Here is a 20,891-nt window from a genome sequence, read left to right on the forward strand (position 1 = left end):
CTTTTTCTGAGCACCCTGATCTGCTATTCTGGAATAACATTTTTGAACATGGAGCTAATCAACTGGTCACTCAGCGCATTGGACAAAATGTTTTCACAAAGGAAAGAATCTCCGGGAGAACCCCTCTGCCCCTTGGGGACTTTTGCCTCCGGCTACGTGCGGGACGCGTGGGATTCCTGGTGCCCCCTGTGTCTGGAGCCTCTGTCCATCGAGGATGCAGAGGATCTATTCATATTTTGGACTTTGATAACTGGGCTACTCATGATTGGCTTTGGTGGTGCCCTGCTTTATCGGAAGATTGGAAAGATTGGAAAATCTGTGGCCGGCTCATTGGCGTGTCCACCGGCTGTGGAGCTGCAAACGCCGACGGGGGCCATGGTTACTCGGCTGACGGAATTACACCAGAGGATTGCCCGGATTGAAGGACTGATCTGTAACATCTCAGCCCGTTCGGATGCCCGGATTACAGGACTGACTAATAAGATCTCAGCCCGTACGGAGGAAGACAAGAGACTGAGGGATAACATCTGCAGACAGACTGAACACTTGGTGAATATGGTGACAGCCTTGTCTGACAGGCTTGAGGAGATGTCACGGGTGACCCATGGTCCCACAAGAGGTGAAGAAGCCCTGAGTTCTGACCGATTGGAGTATTGATCTAGACAAATTAGTCATGGATTGTTAAATGTATTAAATTTGGCTGTGTATTACTCTGTCCCTTCTCCCTCACCCCTCCCTTCCCGGGTCCAATCTAGCTCACCAGCTGTGCCTCTATCTATCCTCTTCCCCTTATTGTGACTCCCTTCAAGGACAACTGTTGGACTGACCTGTAAACATCTTGGTCGGCCTCGGTCATACTTCTATAAACAACACTTCACTACACTGATTCAGATACACCCCCCCCCCCCCCCTCCTTACAGTCTCACTGTCTGCTCTCCGACCTTATCTATCTGTCCTGATGAATCCAAGAAAAAATTCCAGCAAGGTTTCCACTTGTACTGTGTGATACTGTATGTGTGTGCGTTTTATTACTGTTTGTACTGCAATTTGCTTCCACTGTCGGACTAGCGCCAGGTAACCTGGCTGCTGATGGGAATTTCCCCGCTGTGGGACTAATAAAGGCATTCTTAATTCTTAATTCTTAATAAAGGTTTATGTTAACATTTAAAAATATTTCAGTAGTTTACAGGGTTGTGTGGTGAAATCTGTAGCTTGTCAGCTTTGTTTTTTAATTCATTAGTAGAAATGAAATGCACTTTTTATTGTCACTTTTATGATTATTAAACTTCAAGGCGTTTAGTAGGTACATTTGACCCGATAAGCTTTGAACAAGCAGTTGTCAGGGCTCTGTGGCGCAATGGATAGCGTGTTGGACTTCTAGATTATTTCAGTTGAAGGAATTCAAAGGTTGTGGGTTCGAGTCCCACCAGAGTCATATTAATGAGTGACTTATTCTTTATCTTGAAATCTAAGGACATTTCATTATTTCACATGGTTGTGTGGTGCAGTCTGTAACTTGTTGGTTTTGCTTTTTGTTTCATTGGAACAAATGCACTTTATTATTGTCACTTTTATAATTATTTAACTTTGTGGCGTTTAGTAACGATGTTTCACCCATTAACCTTTAAACCAGAGGTTGTCGGGGCTCTGTGTCGGACTGGCTAGTGTGTTGTCATTATGCATTCAGGACACGCCAAATATGTCATTTTTATGATAATTGAACTTCAAGACCTTTAGTAGGTACGTTTCACTCGATAAGCTTCTAAGAAGAGGTATGCAAGTGTGTGGCGTTTAGTAAGGATGTTTCACCCATTAAACTTTAAACCAGAGGTTGTCAGGGCTCTGTGTCGAACTGGATAGTGTGTTGGACTTTTAGAATAATTCAGTTGAAAGCATTTAAAGGTTGTGGGTCCTAGTCCCACCAGAGTCATTTTTCTGTCATAATAAAGGTTTATCGTAACATCTAAAGACAATTCAATAGTTTACAGGGTTGTGTGGTGAAATCTGTAGCTTGTCAGCTTTGTTTTTTAATTGATTAGGAGAAATGAAATGCACTTTTTATTGTCACTTTTATAATAATTCAACTTCACTGCATTTAGTAAGGATATTTCACCCAGTAAGCTTTGAACCAGAGCTTGTCAGGGCTCTGTGTCGGACTGGATAGTGTGTTGTGATTATGCATTCAGGACACGCCAAATATGTCACTTTTATGATAATTAAACTTCAAGACCTTTAGTAGGTACGTTTAAACTTTTAACCTTTATTGCGTTTAGTAAGGACATTTCACCCAGTAAGCCTTGAACCAGAGCTTGTCAGGGCTCTGTGTCGGACTTGATAGTGTGTTGTCATCATGCATTCAGGACACGCCAAATATGTCACTTTTATGATAATTAAACTTCAAGGCGTTTAGTAGTTACGTTTGACTCGATAAGCTTTGAACAAGCGGTTGTCAGGGCTCTGTGCCGAAATGGATAGCGTGTTGGACTTCTAGATTACTTCACTTGAAGGAATTCAAAGGTTGTGGGTTCGAGTCCCACCAGTCATAATAATGTCTAACTTATTCTCTATCTTGAAATCTAAGGACATTTCATTATTTCACATGGTTGTGTGGTGCAGTCTGTAGCTTGTTGGCTTTGCTTTTCATTCATTAGAACAAATGCACTTTATTATTGTCACTTTTATAAATATTTAACTTTGTGGCGTTTAGAAAGGATGTTTCACCCATTAACCTTTAAACCAGAGGTTGTCAGGGCTCTGTGTCAGACTGGCTAGTGTGTTGTCATTATGCATTCAGGACCAAATATGTCACTTTTATGATAATTGAACTTTAAGACCTTTAGTAGGTAAGTTTCACTCGATAAGCTTCTAATAAGAGGTATGCAAGTGTGCGGCATTTAGTAAGGATGTTTCACCCATTAAACTTTAAACCAGAGGTTGTCAGGGCTCTGTGTCGAACTGGATAGTGTGTTGGACTTCTAGAATAATTCAGTTGAAAGCATTTAAAGGTTGTGGGTCCTAGTCCCACCAGAGTCATTTTTCTGTCATAATAAAGGTTTATCTTAACATCTAAAGACAATTCAGTAGTTTACAGGGTTGTGTGGTGAAATCTGTAGCTTGTCAGGAATTCAAAGGTTGTGGGTTCGAGTCCCACCAGAGTCACAATAATGTTTAACTCATGCTTAATCTTGAAATCTAATGACATTTCATTATTTCACATGGTCGTCTGGTGCACTCTGTAGCTTGTTGGCTTTGCTTTTTGATTCATTACAACAAATGCACTTTATTATTGTCACTTTTATAATTATTTAACTTTGTGGTGTTTAGTAAGGATGTTTCACCCATTAACCTTTAAACCAGAGGTTGTCGGGGCTCTGGGTCGGACTGGCTAGTGTGTTGTCATTATGCATTCAGGACACGCCAAATATGTCACTTTTATGATAATTGAACTTCAAGACCTTTAGTAGGTACGTTTCACTCGATAAGCTTCTAAGAAGAGGTATGCAAGTGTGTGGCGTTTAGTAAGGATGTTTCACCCATTAAACTTTAAACCAGAGGTTGTCAGGGCTCTGTGTCGAACTGGATAGTGTGTTGGACTTTTAGAATAATTCAGTTGAAAGCATTTAAAGGTTGTGGGTCCTAGTCCCACCAGAGTCATTTTTCTGTCATAATAAAGGTTTATCGTAACATCTAAAGACAATTCAATAGTTTACAGGGTTGTGTGGTGAAATCTGTAGCTTGTCAGCTTTGTTTTTTAATTGATTAGGAGAAATGAAATGCACTTTTTATTGTCACTTTTATAATAATTCAACTTCACTGCATTTAGTAAGGATATTTCACCCAGTAAGCTTTTAACCAGAGCTTGTCAGGGCTCTGTGTCGGACTGGATAGTGTGTTGTGATTATGCATTCAGGACACGCCAAATATGTCACTTTTATGATAATTAAACTTCAAGACCTTTAGTAGGTACGTTTAAACTTTTAACCTTTATTGCGTTTAGTAAGGACATTTCACCCAGTAAGCCTTGAACCAGAGCTTGTCAGGGCTCTGTGTCGGACTTGATAGTGTGTTGTCATCATGCATTCAGGACACGCCAAATATGTCACTTTTATGATAATTAAACTTCAAGGCGTTTAGTAGTTACGTTTGACTCGATAAGCTTTGAACAAGCGGTTGTCAGGGCTCTGTGCCGAAATGGATAGCGTGTTGGACTTCTAGATTACTTCACTTGAAGGAATTCAAAGGTTGTGGGTTCGAGTCCCACCAGTCATAATAATGTCTAACTTATTCTCTATCTTGAAATCTAAGGACATTTCATTATTTCACATGGTTGTGTGGTGCAGTCTGTAGCTTGTTGGCTTTGCTTTTTCATTCATTAGAACAAATGCACTTTATTATTGTCACTTTTATAAATATTTAACTTTGTGGCGTTTAGAAAGGATGTTTCACCCATTAACCTTTAAACCAGAGGTTGTCAGGGCTCTGTGTCAGACTGGCTAGTGTGTTGTCATTATGCATTCAGGACCAAATATGTCACTTTTATGATAATTGAACTTTAAGACCTTTAGTAGGTACGTTTCACTCGATAAGCTTCTAATAAGAGGTATGCAAGTGTGCGGCATTTAGTAAGGATGTTTCACCCATTAAACTTTAAACCAGAGGTTGTCAGGGCTCTGTGTCGAACTGGATAGTGTGTTGGACTTCTAGAATAATTCAGTTGAAAGCATTTAAAGGTTGTGGGTCCTAGTCCCACCAGAGTCATTTTTCTGTCATAATAAAGGTTTATCTTAACATCTAAAGACAATTCAGTAGTTTACAGGGTTGTGTGGTGAAATCTGTAGCTTGTCAGCTTTGATTTTCAATTCATTAGTAGAAATTAAATGCACTTTTTATCGTCACTTTTATAATAAATAAACTTCATGGCGTTTAGTAAGGACAATTCACCCAGTAAGCCTTGAACCAGAGCTTCTCAGGGCTCTGTGTCGGACTGGATAGTGTGTTGTCATTATGCATTTAGGACACGCCAAATATGTCACTTTTATGATAATTAAACTTCAAGGCGTTTAGTAGGTACGTTTCACCCGATAAGCTTTGAACAAGAGGTCTTTAGGGCTCTGTGGCGCAATGGATAGCGTGTTGGACTTCTAGATTAATTCAGTTGAAAGCATTTAAAGGTTGTGGGTCCGAGTCCCACCAGAGTCATATTTCTGTCATAATTAAGGTTTATCTTAACATCTAAAGACAATTCAGTCATTTACAGGGTTGTGTGGTGAAACCTGTAGCTTGTCAGCTTTGTTTTTAAATTCATTAGTAGAAATTAAATGCACTTTTTATTGTCACTTTTATAATAAGTTAACTTCAGGGCATTTAGTAAGGACATTTCACCCATTAACCTTTAAACCAGAGGTTGTCGGGGCTCTGTGTCGGACTGGCTAGTGTGTTGTCATTATGCATTCAGGACACGCCAAATATGTCACTTTTATGATAATTAAACTTCAAGACCTTTAGTAGGTACGTTTCACTCGATAAGCTTCTAATAAGAGGTATGCAAGTGTGCGGCATTTAGTAAGGATGTTTCACCCATTAAACTTTAAACCAGAGGTTGTCAGGGCTCTGTGTCGAACTGGATAGTGTGTTGGACTTCTAGAATAATTCAGTTGAAAGCATTTAAAGGTTGTGGGTCCTAGTCCCACCAGAGTCATTTTTCTGTCATAATAAAGGTTTATCTTAACATCTAAAGACAATTCAGTAGTTTACAGGGTTGTGTGGTGAAATCTGTAGCTTGTCAGCTTTGTTTTTTAATTGATTAGGAGAAATGAAATGTACTTTTTATTGTCACTTTTATAATAATTAAACTTCATGGCGTTTAGTAAGGACATTTCACCCAGTAAGCTTTGAACCAGAGCTTGACAGGGCTCTGTGTCGGACTGGATAGTGTGTTGTCATTATGCATTCAGGACACGCCAAATATGTCACTTTTATGATAATTAAACTTCAAGACCTTTAGTAGGTACGTTTAAACTTTTAACCTTTATTGCGTTTAGTAAGGACAATTCACCCAGTAAGCTTTGAACCAGAGCTTCTCAGGGCTCTGTGTCGGACTGGATAGTGTGTTGTCATTATGCATTTAGGACATGCCAAATATGTCACTTTTATGATAATTAAACTTCAAGGCGTTTAGTAGGTACGTTTCACCCGATAAGCTTTGAACAAGAGGTCTTTAGGGCTCTGTGGCGCAATGGATAGCGTGTTGGACTTCTAGATTAATTCAGTTGAAAGCATTTAAAGGTTGTGGGTCCGAGTCCCACCAGAGACATATTTCTGTCATAATTAAGGTTTATCTTAACATCTAAAGACAATTCAGTCATTTACAGGGTTGTGTGGTGAAACCTGTAGCTTGTCAGTTTTGTTTTTAAATTCATTAGTAGAAATTAAATGCACTTTTTATTGTCACTTTTATAATAAGTAAACTTCAGGGCGTTTAGTAAGGACATTTCACCCATTAACCTTTAAACCAGAGGTTGTCGGGGCTCTGTGTCGGACTGGCTAGTGTGTTGTCATTATGCATTCAGGACACGCCAAATATGTCACTTTTATGATAATTAAACTTCAAGACCTTTAGTAGGTACGTTTCACTCGATAAGCTTCTAATAAGAGGTATGCAAGTGTGCGGCATTTAGTAAGGATGTTTCACCCATTAAACTTTAAACCAGAGGTTGTCAGGGCTCTGTGTCGAACTGGATAGTGTGTTGGACTTCTAGAATAATTCAGTTGAAAGCATTTAAAGGTTGTGGGTCCTAGTCCCACCAGAGTCATTTTTCTGTCATAATAAAGGTTTATCTTAACATCTAAAGACAATTCAGTAGTTTACAGGGTTGTGTGGTGAAATCTGTAGCTTGTCAGCTTTGATTTTCAATTCATTAGTAGAAATTAAATGCACTTTTTATCGTCACATTTATAAAAAATAAACTTCATGGCGTTTAGTAAGGACAATTCACCCAGTAAGCTTTGAACCAGAGCTTCTCAGGGCTCTGTGTCGGACTGGATAGTGTGTTGTCATTATGCATTTAGGACACGCCAAATATGTCACTTTTATGATAATTAAACTTCAAGGCGTTTAGTAGGTACGTTTCACCAGATAAGCTTTGAACAAGAGGTCATCAGGGCTCTGTGGCGCAATGGATAGCGTGTTGGACTTCTAGATTACTTCAGTTGAGGGAATTCAAAGGTTGTGGGTTCAAATCACAATAATGTTTAACTTATGCTTAATCTTGAAATCTAATGACATTTCATTATTTCACATGGTTGTCTGGTGCACTCTGTAGCTTGTTGGCTTTGCTTTTTGATTCATTACAACAAATGCACTTTATTATTGTCACTTTTATAACTATTTAACTTTTTGGTGTTTAGTAAGGATGTTTCACCCATTAACCTTTAAACCAGAGGTTTGTCAGCTTTGTTTTTCAATTCATTAGTAGAAATTAAATGCACTATTTATCGTCACTTTTATAATAATTAAACTTCATTGCATTTAGTAAGGACAATTCACCCAGTAAGCTTTGAACCAGAGCTTCTCAGGTTTCTGTGTCGGACTGGATAGTGTGTTGTCATTTTGCATCCAGGACACACCAAATATGTCACTTTTATGATAATTAAACTTCAAGGCGTTTAGTAGGTACGTTTCACCCGATAATCTTTGAACAAGAGGTTGTCAGGGCTCTGTGGCACATGGTTGTGTGGTGCAGTCTGTAGCTTGTTGGCTTTGCTTTTTGATTCATTAGAACAAATGCACCTTATTATTGTCACTTGTCAGGGCTCTGTGTCGGACTGGATAGTGTGTTGTCATTATGCATCCAGGACACGCCAAATACAGTGGTAGCGGTTCAAAGTGACTAGCGTTTTTACTGCAGTACCGACGCGTCGTCACGTTGAAGCGAGTGCGTCGCTGACTGAAGATTTTTTAATCCTGCAGCCGGCTGAAAAAAATCAGGACGCTAGTCTCGTTTTAACCACAAGGTGGCGCAGGGTTGACTAGAAGCCTCCAAAGCACTACAGCGTAACTGAGATCTGACTGTTCATTTCTACCTATAACACACATATTTTACACCAGACCTATTTTACTATTAGGTTTTTACTATTAAGTTACTGTTGTGTGCTCAAACGTGGGGAGTATAAAGGGCAACATCTTGTTGATGGCTTACTTATTTTCTGTTCACTGCAAAGTTATAATTGTTCTGTGTTGTTTAAAACAGACAGCGCCACAGCAGCAACACGTTCTTGTTTTTATTCTCCTCAGCTTTTTCGTGTCTCCCAGAGCGTGACTCTAAATGCCATGTACACTGACAAAAATGGCATGACAGGGTGTGCAGTTCAGCTCAGCGAGCAAGCACTTGAGCTTTTCCAAGTGCAGGGTTCTACTCCTCATGTGTCAGTAACCAAAGCTCCACTGCAGAAGTGGAATGACATCGGGGACTTCATCTTTAGCGCAGCATAAATCCCCTGTTGGAAGGACATCGGGGATGGTTGGCTGATTGACGAACCGACACACTCCATCTATATGAGACCTTTAGGATGGGTGGTAACTACCTCTCCCTGTGTCTATTTGGATGTCCCACATGAGGCGGGAGAATGACTTCCTTCGTGCCCACTGCCTGATCCCCTTTTATCACAGGTTCCAGATTCTTTTTGGTCGAAAGGGAAAGCAGATGTAGGGTTAATGACCACTGCTACACCAGTGGTGATTAGAGCTAAAAATGATTACCGTCCCCGCATACGTCAATATCCATTGAAACCAGATGCATTAACCGGTATAAAACCAGTCATTGATGATATGATAAAAGCAGGCATTATTATAGAATCACTAGATGCTCAGTGTAACACTCCGATGTTTCCTGTTAAGAAAGCAGAATTAGGGGCATAGAGAATGGTTCAAGATCTAAGAGCAGTGAACCAAGCAGTTGAGAGTCGTGCTCCATGTGTGCCCGATCCCCACACACATATTGAGCTTTTTTACTTTAGTCTGGCATGACATGATCATTATAAGCTGTTCTGGTAGAAACCAATTTAAAGACACTAAAACATCGTTTTGAAGCCTTTCAGGCCAAAAAAACACTAATTTAAACCCTGGAAATTGCAACTGTGCTTTTAGGGTGTATTGAGCTGTTTTACAGTGTCCTGGCATCAGATCATTACCATTATACGCTGTTCTGATGGAAACCAATGTAAAAAAATAAAACGTCGTTTTGAAACCTTTCAGGTCATGTAAACACTTGTTTAAGCCACGGCAATTGCAACTGTGCTTTTAGGGTGTATTGAGCTGTTTTACTTTAGTCTGGCATCAGAACAATACCATTATTAGCTGTTCCGATGGAAACCAATGTAAAAAAATAAAACATCGTTTTGAAACCTTTCAGGTCATGTAAACACTTGTTTAAGCCACGGCAATTGCAACTGTGCTTTTAGGGTGTATTGAGCTGTTTTACTTTAGTCTGGCATCAGAACAATACCATTATTAGCTGTTCCGATGGAAACCAATGTAAAAAACACTTAAACATCATTTTGAAGCCTTTCAGACCATGAAAACACTGGTTTAAACCACGGCATTTGCAACTGTGCTTTTAGGGTGTATTGAGCTGTTTGACAGTGTCCTGGCATCAGAAAAATACCATTATAAGCTGTTCTCATGGAAACCAATGTAAAAACACTAAAACGTCGTTTTGAAGCCTTTCAGGCCATAAAAACACTAGTTTGAACCATCGCAGTTGCAACTGTGCTTTTATGGTCTATTGAGCTTTTTTACTTTAGTCTGGCATATGAACATGACCATTATAAGCTGTTCTGATGGAAACCATTTTAAAAACCTTAAAACATCGTTTTGAAGCCTTTCAGGTCTTGAAAACACTAGTTTAAACCACGGCAATTGCAACAGTGCTTTTACGGTGTATTGAGATTTTTACTTTAGCCTGGTATGAGAACATGACCATTAGAAGCTGTTCTGATGTAAACCAATGTAAAAACACTAAAACATCAATTTTGAAGCCTTTCCTTACTAAATGCAAGAAGTTTAATTATTCTAAAAAAGTGACGATAAATAGTGCATTAATTTCTACTAATGAATTGCACAAAACAAGATTGGACAAAACCTATGGTTTAAAGGTAATGGGTGAAACATCCTTATAAACACCACCAAAGTTAAATAGTTATAAAGTGACAATATAATAAAGGATCTTGTGTATGAATCAAAAGCACAGCCAACAAGCATACAGAGTGCACCAGACAACCATGGGACTAAGAAATGTATTAGATTTCTCAAGTAAGTCTCAATAAGTGTAAACATTATTGCTGATGTGAACCCACAACCTTTGAATTCCCCATGAGAGGAATCTAGAGTCCAAGCACGCATCATTTCGACACAGGCCCTGATGACCTCTGTTCATAAGCTTATCTGGTGAAACGTACTACTAAAGCCTTGCTTGAAGTTTAATTAGTATAAAAGTGACTATTGGCGTGTCCTAAAGGATAATGACAACACAATATCAGTCCGACACAGAGCCCCTGAGAAGACTCGGTTCAACTGGCTACGGGTGAATGCGTCCTTACCTGAAACGCCAGGAAGTTGATTTGTTATAAATGTGACGATAAAAACGGCATTTTTAATTTAAATCAATGAATGAAAATCAAAGTGACAAGCTACAATTTCACCACACCAACGGTAAAACTAGCTGACATGTCTAGATGTAAGATAACCCTTATTATGACAGAAAAACTGGAGCGTGAGTGGGAATAGGACCCACCAACTTTAATGCTTTCAACTGAATTATTCTAGAAGTCCAAACACACTATCCAGTCCGACACAGAGCCCGACAACCGCTGTTTATAATGTTTAAGGGGTGAAACATCTTAATAAATGACGAACACTTGATACCTCTTATTAGAAGCCTACGAGTGAACCTTACCTACTAAAGGTCTGAAGTTAATTATCAAAAATGACCCTATTTTGGCGGTCCTGATGCATAATGACACAACACTAGCAGTCGACACCGAAGAGCCCCGACCAACTCTGGTTTAAGGTAATGGGTTGACAAGTCCTTAATAAAACGCCATGTAAGTTACTATTATTAAAAGTGACAAAAAAAGTGCATTTAATTTCTACTAATGCTTTTAAAAACAAAACTGACAAGACTTACCCAGGTCACCACACAAACCCTGTACTGAATGAATGTCTTTAGAGTAAGATCAACCTTAAGTAGACAGAATTATGTCTCTGTGGGGTGGGACTCGGACCCACAACCTTTAAATGCTTTAACTGAATTAATTAGAGAGTCCAAACGGCTATCCATTGCGCCACCAGACGCCTAAAGACCTTCTTGTCAACGGCTTATCAGGTGAAACGTACCTATAAACGCCTTGAGTTTCATTATCATAAAAGTGACATATTGGGGTGCCTAAATGACATAATGACCAACACATTATCCAGTCCGACACAGACGCCCTGAGAAGCTCTGGTTCAAAGCTAAACATGACCAATATGGCTGTTTTTGGACGCCAGAATACTTTCCAACAGGCTCCAATGGTTCCTAAATGACAGCGGCATATGTCTTGGTTAAAGCTCTAATGACATGAAAAGCCTCAAAAACTATGTTTTAGTGTCTTTGCATGTTTTTAACAGTAAAGTATAATGGTCATTTGATTCTGAAGCAGGGAACTTTAAAACAGCTCATATCATCAAGCACAGTTGCAAGGCATTTGTGGTGTTTTTTAAAGTAGTGTTCTTAGACCTGAAAAGCTCAAAAACTGTGCTGTTTCTAGTTTTATGCATTGGCCGTTCTAACATACAGTTATAAACGGTAATGTTATGAGCCAGGGTACTTAGACAGCTCAATACACACTAAAAAACACAGTTGGAAAGTGCCAGGTTTAAAACTAGTGTCCTTATGCCCTGAAAGCCCAAAACAATTGTATTAGGTTTATGCATTCGGTTTCTAAAATTTAACAGCTATTAATAATCATGTTCTGATGCCACGATATGTAAGACAGCTAATACCACCCTCAAGCGTTAGTTGCAAGTGACCGGGTTTAAACACTAGGATTCTTATGCCTGGAAAAATCTCCAAAACGAATGTTTAGTGTATTCTGCATTGTGGTCTCTAACATAAAACCAGCTTATAATAGCGTCCGTGGTTTACATAGTGTTCTATGGCCGTAAAAAGCTCAAAACAATGTTTTTAGTTTTTTTTTCCTGCATTCTCCTAACATTACAGCGTATAATAAAGTCATTGTTTAAATGACAGCTAACAGCTAAGGAGAGCTCAATAAACCCTAAAATCACAGATGGCAAAGTGCACGTGGTTTTAAACAGTGATTCGTGCGCCTGAGGCTCAAAATGATGTTCAGGGTTTGTTTACATTGGTGCTGGCCATCTGAAGCTGTATAATGTTCATGTTTGATGCCGGATACGTCAAACGCTCAATACACCCTATAAAGCACAGATGAATTTCATCCGTGGTTTTAAACTAGTGGTTCCTGGCATGAAAGGCACTTCAAAAGTAATAAGGACTGTTTTACACTTATTTGGCCGAAGACAAAAGTCAAAAGAGAGACACCCATCAAGTTTTAACAAATGTGCAATAAAAAATATAAACAGAAAACGCTTGAAAGCGTTTCCGTTTTATATTCCATTTATTTCGTTATTACTCCTTTCAACTGTACCACATAAAGTCATTGCAGAGCTACAGCCTTGTTCGTACAAAGTTAACCAGTAGTTTATTTCATACTCCCTCTTTCATGTCCGTCTAGTGAATTAAAGGGGCGTGGCCATCCACGTCCCTGAGCGGGGACACTGGGGGGAAACACGCATTAACACGCAGGACAAAGATCTGCGTTTCTCTGCCTGCTACAGCCTCGGCTGCGTTGGGTTGTTAGCCTCCCTTTCACCTGCACCATATGAAATGTGTTCCTACGAAGTTGATCAGCCGCTTTCAGAATCAGAATCATTTTTATTCCCCAGGTTTGAACAGGGCAAACATTATTTTTATTTACAAAAAAATTAAAACGTTCACATGTGATTTGTCCGCTTTGATGTAGACAAAACTCTTCAAAGCATTTTACTTTACATTCCGTTTATTTCGTTATTCCCACATTCATATCTGTCTGATAAATAAAAGTGGGCGGGGCTGTCAGTCCCGTAGCAAAGGTAAGCGCTGACTGTGGGGGCTGGGCGCATCACCATACAGGACAAAGACCTGTGTTCCTCTGCTACAGCCTCCTCTTTCAGCCTGTTGTAATTGCAAATGCTGCACTGAGCTCTCTTTTACTTTAACGAGTTTTGTGTCTACATGAAAGCGGGCAGAACAACGTCAATGCGTGTCACCGCTGAAAGCGGCTGGTGAACCTCTTGGGAACATGGCTGTAGCTCTGCAATGACTTTATGTGGTACAGGTGAAAGGGAAAATAACGAAATAAACGGAATATAAAACGGAAACGCTTTCAAGCGTTTTCTGTTTATATTTTTATTGCACATTTATTAAAACTGTACTGTCGTTTTTTCGTAATTTTTGGTGACGTTACAGTGCAAACCGTATGGGATTTAAAAAAAAAATAAAAATAATGTTTGCCCTGTTCAAACCTGGGGAATAAACGATTCTGATTCTGAAAGCGGCTGATCAGCTTCGTAGGAACACATTTCATATGGTACAGGTGAAAGGGAGACTAACAACCCAACGCAGCCGAGGCGGTAGCAGCAGAGAAATGCAGATCTTTGTCCTGCATGTTGATGAGCGTTTCCCCTTCCCCCCAGTGTCCCCGCTCTGGGACGTGGATGGCCCCGCCCACTTTCATTCACCAGACAGACATGAAAGAGGGAATAACGAAATAAACAGCTGGTTCACTTTGTAGGAACATGGCTGTAGCTCTGCAATGACTTTATGTGGTACAGGTGAAAGGAGTAATAACGAAATAAACGGAATATAAAACGGAAACGCTTTCAAGCGTTTTCTGTTCACCCAAACTTGATGGGTGTACAGTCATCTTTTCAGAAAATTTTTAGCATTTGCATGTTGCTGTAAATGAATGCTGTAAATTGCCTGTATTATTTATCGTTTAAAATAGCTTAAGCAGATTAAGTATAAATTAATAGATCTGAATAGAACTGCGTTTTGTTAAACAGAGCTGAATATTTCCAGAAGAAGCTGAAGCAGTTGAATTTCAAATTAAGGATAGTTCAAAGAGATCTGTTGAAATTCAAGAAACGCTAAAATTAGGAAGGTATGTAAAGGATTGCTGAACTTGATGAAACATAGTATCAAAATAGGTAAATAGAGTTCAAGAGCTGAAAGAATAGTTGACTGCTGTGGAAACATTAAAAACAGCTGACAGTAGCTGCAGAAAAAGTAGCTAAATTTTAGATTTGGAAAAGTTGGAGCATTTGATGACGCATGTGCAGGTAATTGCTAAAATTTATAACTCAATATATCTGAAGGAAATCAATATAGTTATTTAAGTGAACGCATAAACAAGCCTTATTACACTGTAAAATATTCTATTTAACTCTTTTTAATTAATCAGTTTAAACATTAACGAAACTAGCTGATAAGTTGAATGTATAGCTGATCAGATCTGCTAAGAAGTTGCAGAGCTGAATGTGAACAAATAAAATAAATGCTACCAGACATAAGTGCTTCAGGATGGCTTGGCTGAAAAGTTTCCGCAAATGAAAACAAATCTTTAGTCATTTTATCATGTTTATTTAATTAAACAAACACTTGAAATTTGCAATAGTGCCAAAACGCTAAACCTAAAGCAAATAAGAATATTTTAAAACAAAATCATGCATTAATCATTGCAATATCAATTTTAACATATTGTATTGGCTTCACCTGAGCCAAATGTGCATAGTTCATTAAATAATAATGTATTAATGACTTTTTATTGTGTGAGCAAAAGGACAAAGCTGAAGAGCATTCTGTGATTAAAAAAAAAGTTGAAATATAATTGTAATTAAGCACAAAGATTAGTCTCTTATGTCAACATGTAGAGCTTAATTACAAAATTGTTCATCATGAAGGGTCACTCCTAATAACACCACGTTCTGTTATGGTGCATTACCCACAATGCAGGAGAAGTAGCTAAATTTTAGATTTGGAAAAGTTGGAGCATTTGATGACGCATGTGCAGGGAATTGCTAAAATTTATAACTCAATATAGCTGAAGGAAATCAATATAGTTATTTAAGAAGTGAACGCATAAACAAGCCGTATTACACTGTAAAATATTCTAATTAACTTTTTGTAATTAATCAGTTGAAACATTAATGAAACAAGCCGATAAGTTGAATGTATAGCTGGTCAGATCTGCTAAGAAGTTGCAGAGCTAAATGTGCACAAATAAAATAAAAGCAGTTTGATTTCACTGAAACTATAAAGTGTTTTACACATGACAGCGGTGCTGTAAAGCCTTCTTCTGAAGAAAGTTTAAAGACTTGCTCAAGCGGGGTTTCAAACAAGGAATTCCTGCTTTCTTGCCACTGGGCCAAAGTACCTGCTCACATCACTGCTTAGAGTGGTTGTATAGATCCTACTTTAAAAACTAAAACTTTTTAAAACTTCTTCACTTATCATATAGATTACTAATATAGTGATACATTAAGGATATAACTCATTTATCTGGGAAGTATAAATATTCATACAATAACATAATTGCATAAACATGAATAATTTACAGTATAATAAGGCATGTTTAGGCATTCAGTTCTTAATATAACTACACTGATTTCCTTCAGATAAATTGAGTTATATACCGAATATATCAGCAACTTTCAGATATATTCTAAAAGGGTCATCTATGACTAGTAATTCAATTTTATTTATATAGCGCCAAATCACAACAAAGTTATTTCAAGGCACTTTACAAAGTAAGGTTTAAAACCTCACACAACTAAACCCAACAAATCCCACAAACAGCAAGCATTTAATTACATTCAACATTACATTTACATAATTACATTCAACTATTCTTTCAGCTCTTGGACTTTATTTACCTATTTTCATACAGCTATATTTCATCAAATTCAGCAATCCTCTACATACTTCCTTCTTTTTAGCGTTCTTTGAACTTTCCTTAATTTGAAATTCAACTGCTTCATCTTCTTTTAAAAAAATCAGCTCTGTTTAAACACCCAGTTCTGTTCAGATACATCCATCTATACTTCATGTGCTTAAGTTATTTTCAGAAATGATTTAAATGTTTCAGCTATTTTTAGCAATTTTTCAGCCATACATTCAGCATGGAAGCATTCACTGTGCGTTTTCCTATGGAAATGCTTTATCTAGTTATTATTATTATTATTATTATTCCATACGTTTTTCTGCATCTAACTAGTCCCGCATACTTTCAGCTACAGAAACCATTCAAAATCCAAATATTCAGCTTTTTAAGGAGAAGTGTGCTTCCATTTGTTTTATTAATATCTTTCATATTTTATTAAAGTTATTAAGCTTTATTCATTAAAATTACCACATTGTAATGAATGGAAAACCATGTTCAAATACTTTTCAGCTTAGTCTTATTTCTTCTTGCTTTAACTACTTCAGCATACTTTAAGCTACAGACACCGTTCTAACTTTAAAATAGTCTTCAGCTATTCAACTAATAATCTTCCATTCAGCTTTTTAAAATCTTTACATCACTTTACTTTCTGATCTATAGCAGTGTAAACATTGTGTGTTTTTTGGTCAATTTTCAACTTTTCCATTAGTGCGTGATGTCACAGCTAGAGAGTGACTCATTATACTCATTCGTAGTCATACTTGTATTCTTTCTAATGATATGTCTGTCTGTCATTTGTAGTCATACTTGTACTCTTTCTAATGTTATGTCTGGTTAAGCCCTCAGACCTATACTTTAGTCTGTAGCTTCCTCAAAGTGCAGAGAGTTCCACAAGTCCTCCCATTCACTCTAATGCATTTGTCTGAGACTTTCTCAGAGAAACGCAGAGGTACAACATTTTGAAATGGCGACCTTCAAATATAAAACTCATACCACATGCTCATTAAACCAATGGTTTACCAAAGTTATTTTTTGACAGCTATGATGGTTTTGCTGCTTTCTAAGAGCAAAATAATACTGATTTTCCCGCCTTTCATTTCCATTACAACTTTATTGCTTAGGGTCAGGTTTCGGCCTCAGTTCCTGCTTTACTCTGAAAAACTTCCTGTCTCAGCCATACCACAGCTGTCCCCGCACACTCACCGGTTTCATCATGCACACCTGACAGTGATCAGTAATCAACCCAGCATATAAGCACCAGATCTCACACCAGTCAGTTGCGAGATTGACCACTTTCCAGCATTGCCGTAGTAGCTTACCTTGATCATGCATTAATCATTGCAATATCAATTTTAACATATTGTATTGGCTTCACCTGAGCCAAATGTGCATAGTTCATTAAATAATAATGTATTAATGACTTTTTATTGTGTGAGCAAAAGGACAAAGCTGAAGAGCATTCTGTGATTAAAAAAAAAGTTGAAATATAATTGTAATTAAGCACAAAGATTAGTCTCTTATGTCAACATGTAGAGCTTAATTACAAAATTGTTCATCATGAAGGGTCACTCCTAATAACACCACGTTCTGTTATGGTGCATTACCCACAATGCAGGAGAAGTAGCTAAATTTTAGATTTGGAAAAGTTGGAGCATTTGATGACGCATGTGCAGGGAATTGCTAAAATTTATAACTCAATATAGCTGAAGGAAATCAATATAGTTATTTAAGAAGTGAACGCATAAACAAGCCGTATTACACTGTAAAATATTCTAATTAACTTTTTGTAATTAATCAGTTGAAACATTAATGAAACAAGCCGATAAGTTGAATGTATAGCTGGTCAGATCTGCTAAGAAGTTGCAGAGCTAAATGTGTCCTCCCATTCACTCTAATGCATTTGTCTGAGACTTTTTCAGAGAAACGCAGAGGTACAACATTTTGAAATGGCGACCTTCAAATATAAAACTCATACCACATGCTCATTAAACCAATGGTTTACCAAAGTTATTTTTTGACAGCTATGATGGTTTTGCTGCTTTCTAAGAGCAAAATAATACTGATTTTCCCGCCTTTCATTTCCATTACAACTTTATTGCTTAGGGTCAGGTTTCGGCCTCAGTTCCTGCTTTACTCTGAAAAACTTCCTGTCTCAGCCATACCACAGCTGTCCCCGCACACTCACCGGTTTCATCATGCACACCTGACAGTGATCAGTAATCAACCCAGCATATAAGCACCAGATCTCACACCAGTCAGTTGCGAGATTGTCGCGTGTACTCACCACTTTCCAGCATTGCCGTAGTAGCTTACCTTGATCTTGATCCTGTTTTTGAACCTCGTACTCCTGATTCCTGCCTGCTCCTTGCCTGCACCTCTGCTGAGAAAACCCGGTAATGTACCTGACTGTCTGACCTGAGAACGCCTGATCCCTATCTGTGCCTCTGCCGGGATTACATGTCACCGAACCTTGCCTGTCTTTGGACCTGACTCTGCCTGCTCCTTTTGTACTGTTGCAAAAGCTCACTTGTGTATGACCCTGCCTGTCATGACCACGATTGTGATAATAAAGACTGTCCTCAGTAAAAACTAACATCCTGTCTGACACTGTGCATGTGGGTCCAATTTCTCTGAAGCCCTGACACTTAGTAATAATCACACACTTCCTCTAAATCCTTTCAAAATAAAAGCACCAATCCGAATGTTAAGGTTTAACAGCACTATTTTTACTTTTGAATGGGTAATTGTGACTAGTTAGTGAGACTATTTTACAGTTTAGCTATTAACTAGTTAATCTGACTAATATTCTGTTTAGCAATTACCTGCACAGGCTTTCTTCAAATCCTTATCAATCCATACCAATTCTGATCTTTAGCTAAAAATAACAATATTTCTGCTTTCAACTAGTTTATTATAACTAGTTAATAAGACTACTTTACTGTTTAGCAGTTACCTGCATGGGCTTCCTTAAGATCCTTTGAACATAAAAGCACCAATCCAGATCTTTAGCTAAAAATAGCAGTATTTCTGCTTTCAACTGATTTATTAAGAGTAATTAATGAGACTATTTTACAGTTTAACTTACTCTAATTTAACACATGCTTCTTCCATATACTTTCAAAATAAAAGCACAAATTTAATTTATCAGCTTTTGTAGTCATTTTTATGCTTATAAATGCTGCTAATTAATAACACTTTAACAGTTTATCAATTGTCCACACACTATTTCCAAATACTTTCAAAATAAAAGTTTGACTGGTTAAATATGACTGATTTAATGAGACTACTTTATAATTTAATAATATGACCTGCACGTTTTGTCCCTATCCTTTCATTATTATTATTTTATCTATTATTTTATCTCTTGAACTTACATCTGAAACTTTTTACTCAAGATGCAGTTGTTTTTGTTACATTTAGGTATATTGTGTGTTCCTGTATTTTCAGCAGTTGTTTCAATTTCAATTTCAGCAAATCTTTTTCAACTTTCCTTAACTGAAATTCAACTGCTTCAGCTTCTTCTGCAAACATTCAGCTATGTTTAAGTCATTCTCCTCAAATCCATTCATCTTTGCCTTATATGCTTCAGCTATTTTCAGCTGTCTTAAGCGTTTTAGCTACTGTCAGCAATTCTCCAGGAATACATTCAACATGGCAGCATTCACTGTGCATTTTCCTATAGAAATGCTTTATCTAGTTATTAGTTTATTTCGAGGTAACAGCAAGATGTTATTAACTGATCATCATTTTTCAGATTAGCCTTACTGAAACGAATAAAATACCACATATCTGTAATCCTGTGAAACACCTCTTTAATGGCTCTGAGTGGTTTGTGACCAGGAAACACAACAAAGATTCACAGAAAGCGCTTGAGGGCGAGGCACAGTTTCCAAGCTACTCTACATACAGTGACCTTACTAGTGGTGCTCAGCATCTCCAATGTTATAAAGAAAACTACCGTTTGCAAAAAGTGATAACGCAACACAAAGAATCTGCTCGGATGTAAGAGCACGACCACAATAGGTGATGTGTCTGATGCATGGGTGGATAAGATTTTTAATATATGTTAGTAACTGTCTAGAAAAACGGCACTACTCAAATAAATATGCATGGGGATCTGAAAATTATTTAAACACTGTGCGCTTTAAAAAGGGGTGGGGACTGAAATAAACTCTGGGTTTCCTGAACAAAACCTGCTCCCAATCAGATTAGGTTCACAGAGTAAATTGCCATAGTAACTGACTCTAGATTACTCTCTCTTTTTGAAACGGGTTTAATTTACCCTGCTTTTACAGGTTTTAGTTACCTCCATTTCTGAAAACGAAAACTCAGAGTTTTACTCCAACCAAACTTGCTTTCTGAAACGGGCCCCAGGAATACAGGGTCGTTTCTGACTTTGTGGTCTGGGCTAACCATTTGTTTCAAAACACCAGCAAAATAAAGAAGTAAGTTCTTGACTTTAAAAGGCACCCTCCACCACACACACACCAGTGAGTATCCAGGACTCAGACATTAAGATTGCAGACATCCTTAAATACCCGCTTGTCTCCAGAACAACTTCATAGCCAAAAACTCTACTTTTACATTTTCCACTTGATGATGGCTAACTCAGCACAGCAGAACTGCTTGAAATGTTAGTTTGTTATTTGTGGACCTGGTGGAGCTTTTGCTTTTATGTAGTGTTATGTAGCGTGTGTATGTTATGTCATTTCCTGTCTGTAATCCTGTTTAATTGTTGTCACCTGTCTGCATTAGTATTTAAGTTCCTTGTTTTTGTTCACTGGTACAGTTATTCTGTGTCAAACTTTGTGTCAAGGTTTGTCTATTCTGTGTGTTGTGTGGTTTGTGTTTGT

At 37.9% G+C, this 20,891-nt stretch overlaps 2 non-coding genes across 2 annotated transcripts; both read left to right on the forward strand.

Moving 5' to 3' along the window:
* Positions 1-1,343: 1,343 nt before the first annotated feature.
* trnar-ucu (transfer RNA arginine (anticodon UCU)) lies at positions 1,344-1,435 on the forward strand. Its single transcript is given in 2 exon segments — positions 1,344-1,380; positions 1,400-1,435. It is a non-coding gene; the product is annotated as a tRNA-Arg (tRNA).
* Positions 1,436-5,107: 3,672 nt separating this feature from the next.
* On the forward strand, positions 5,108-5,199 carry trnar-ucu (transfer RNA arginine (anticodon UCU)). The gene is given in 2 exon segments: positions 5,108-5,144; positions 5,164-5,199. It is a non-coding gene; the product is annotated as a tRNA-Arg (tRNA).
* Positions 5,200-20,891: the final 15,692 nt, after the last annotated feature.

The sequence above is a fragment of the Betta splendens genome, chromosome 24 (genome assembly GCF_900634795.4).
Source record: "Betta splendens chromosome 24, fBetSpl5.4, whole genome shotgun sequence".
Taxonomy (NCBI): domain Eukaryota; kingdom Metazoa; phylum Chordata; class Actinopteri; order Anabantiformes; family Osphronemidae; genus Betta; species Betta splendens.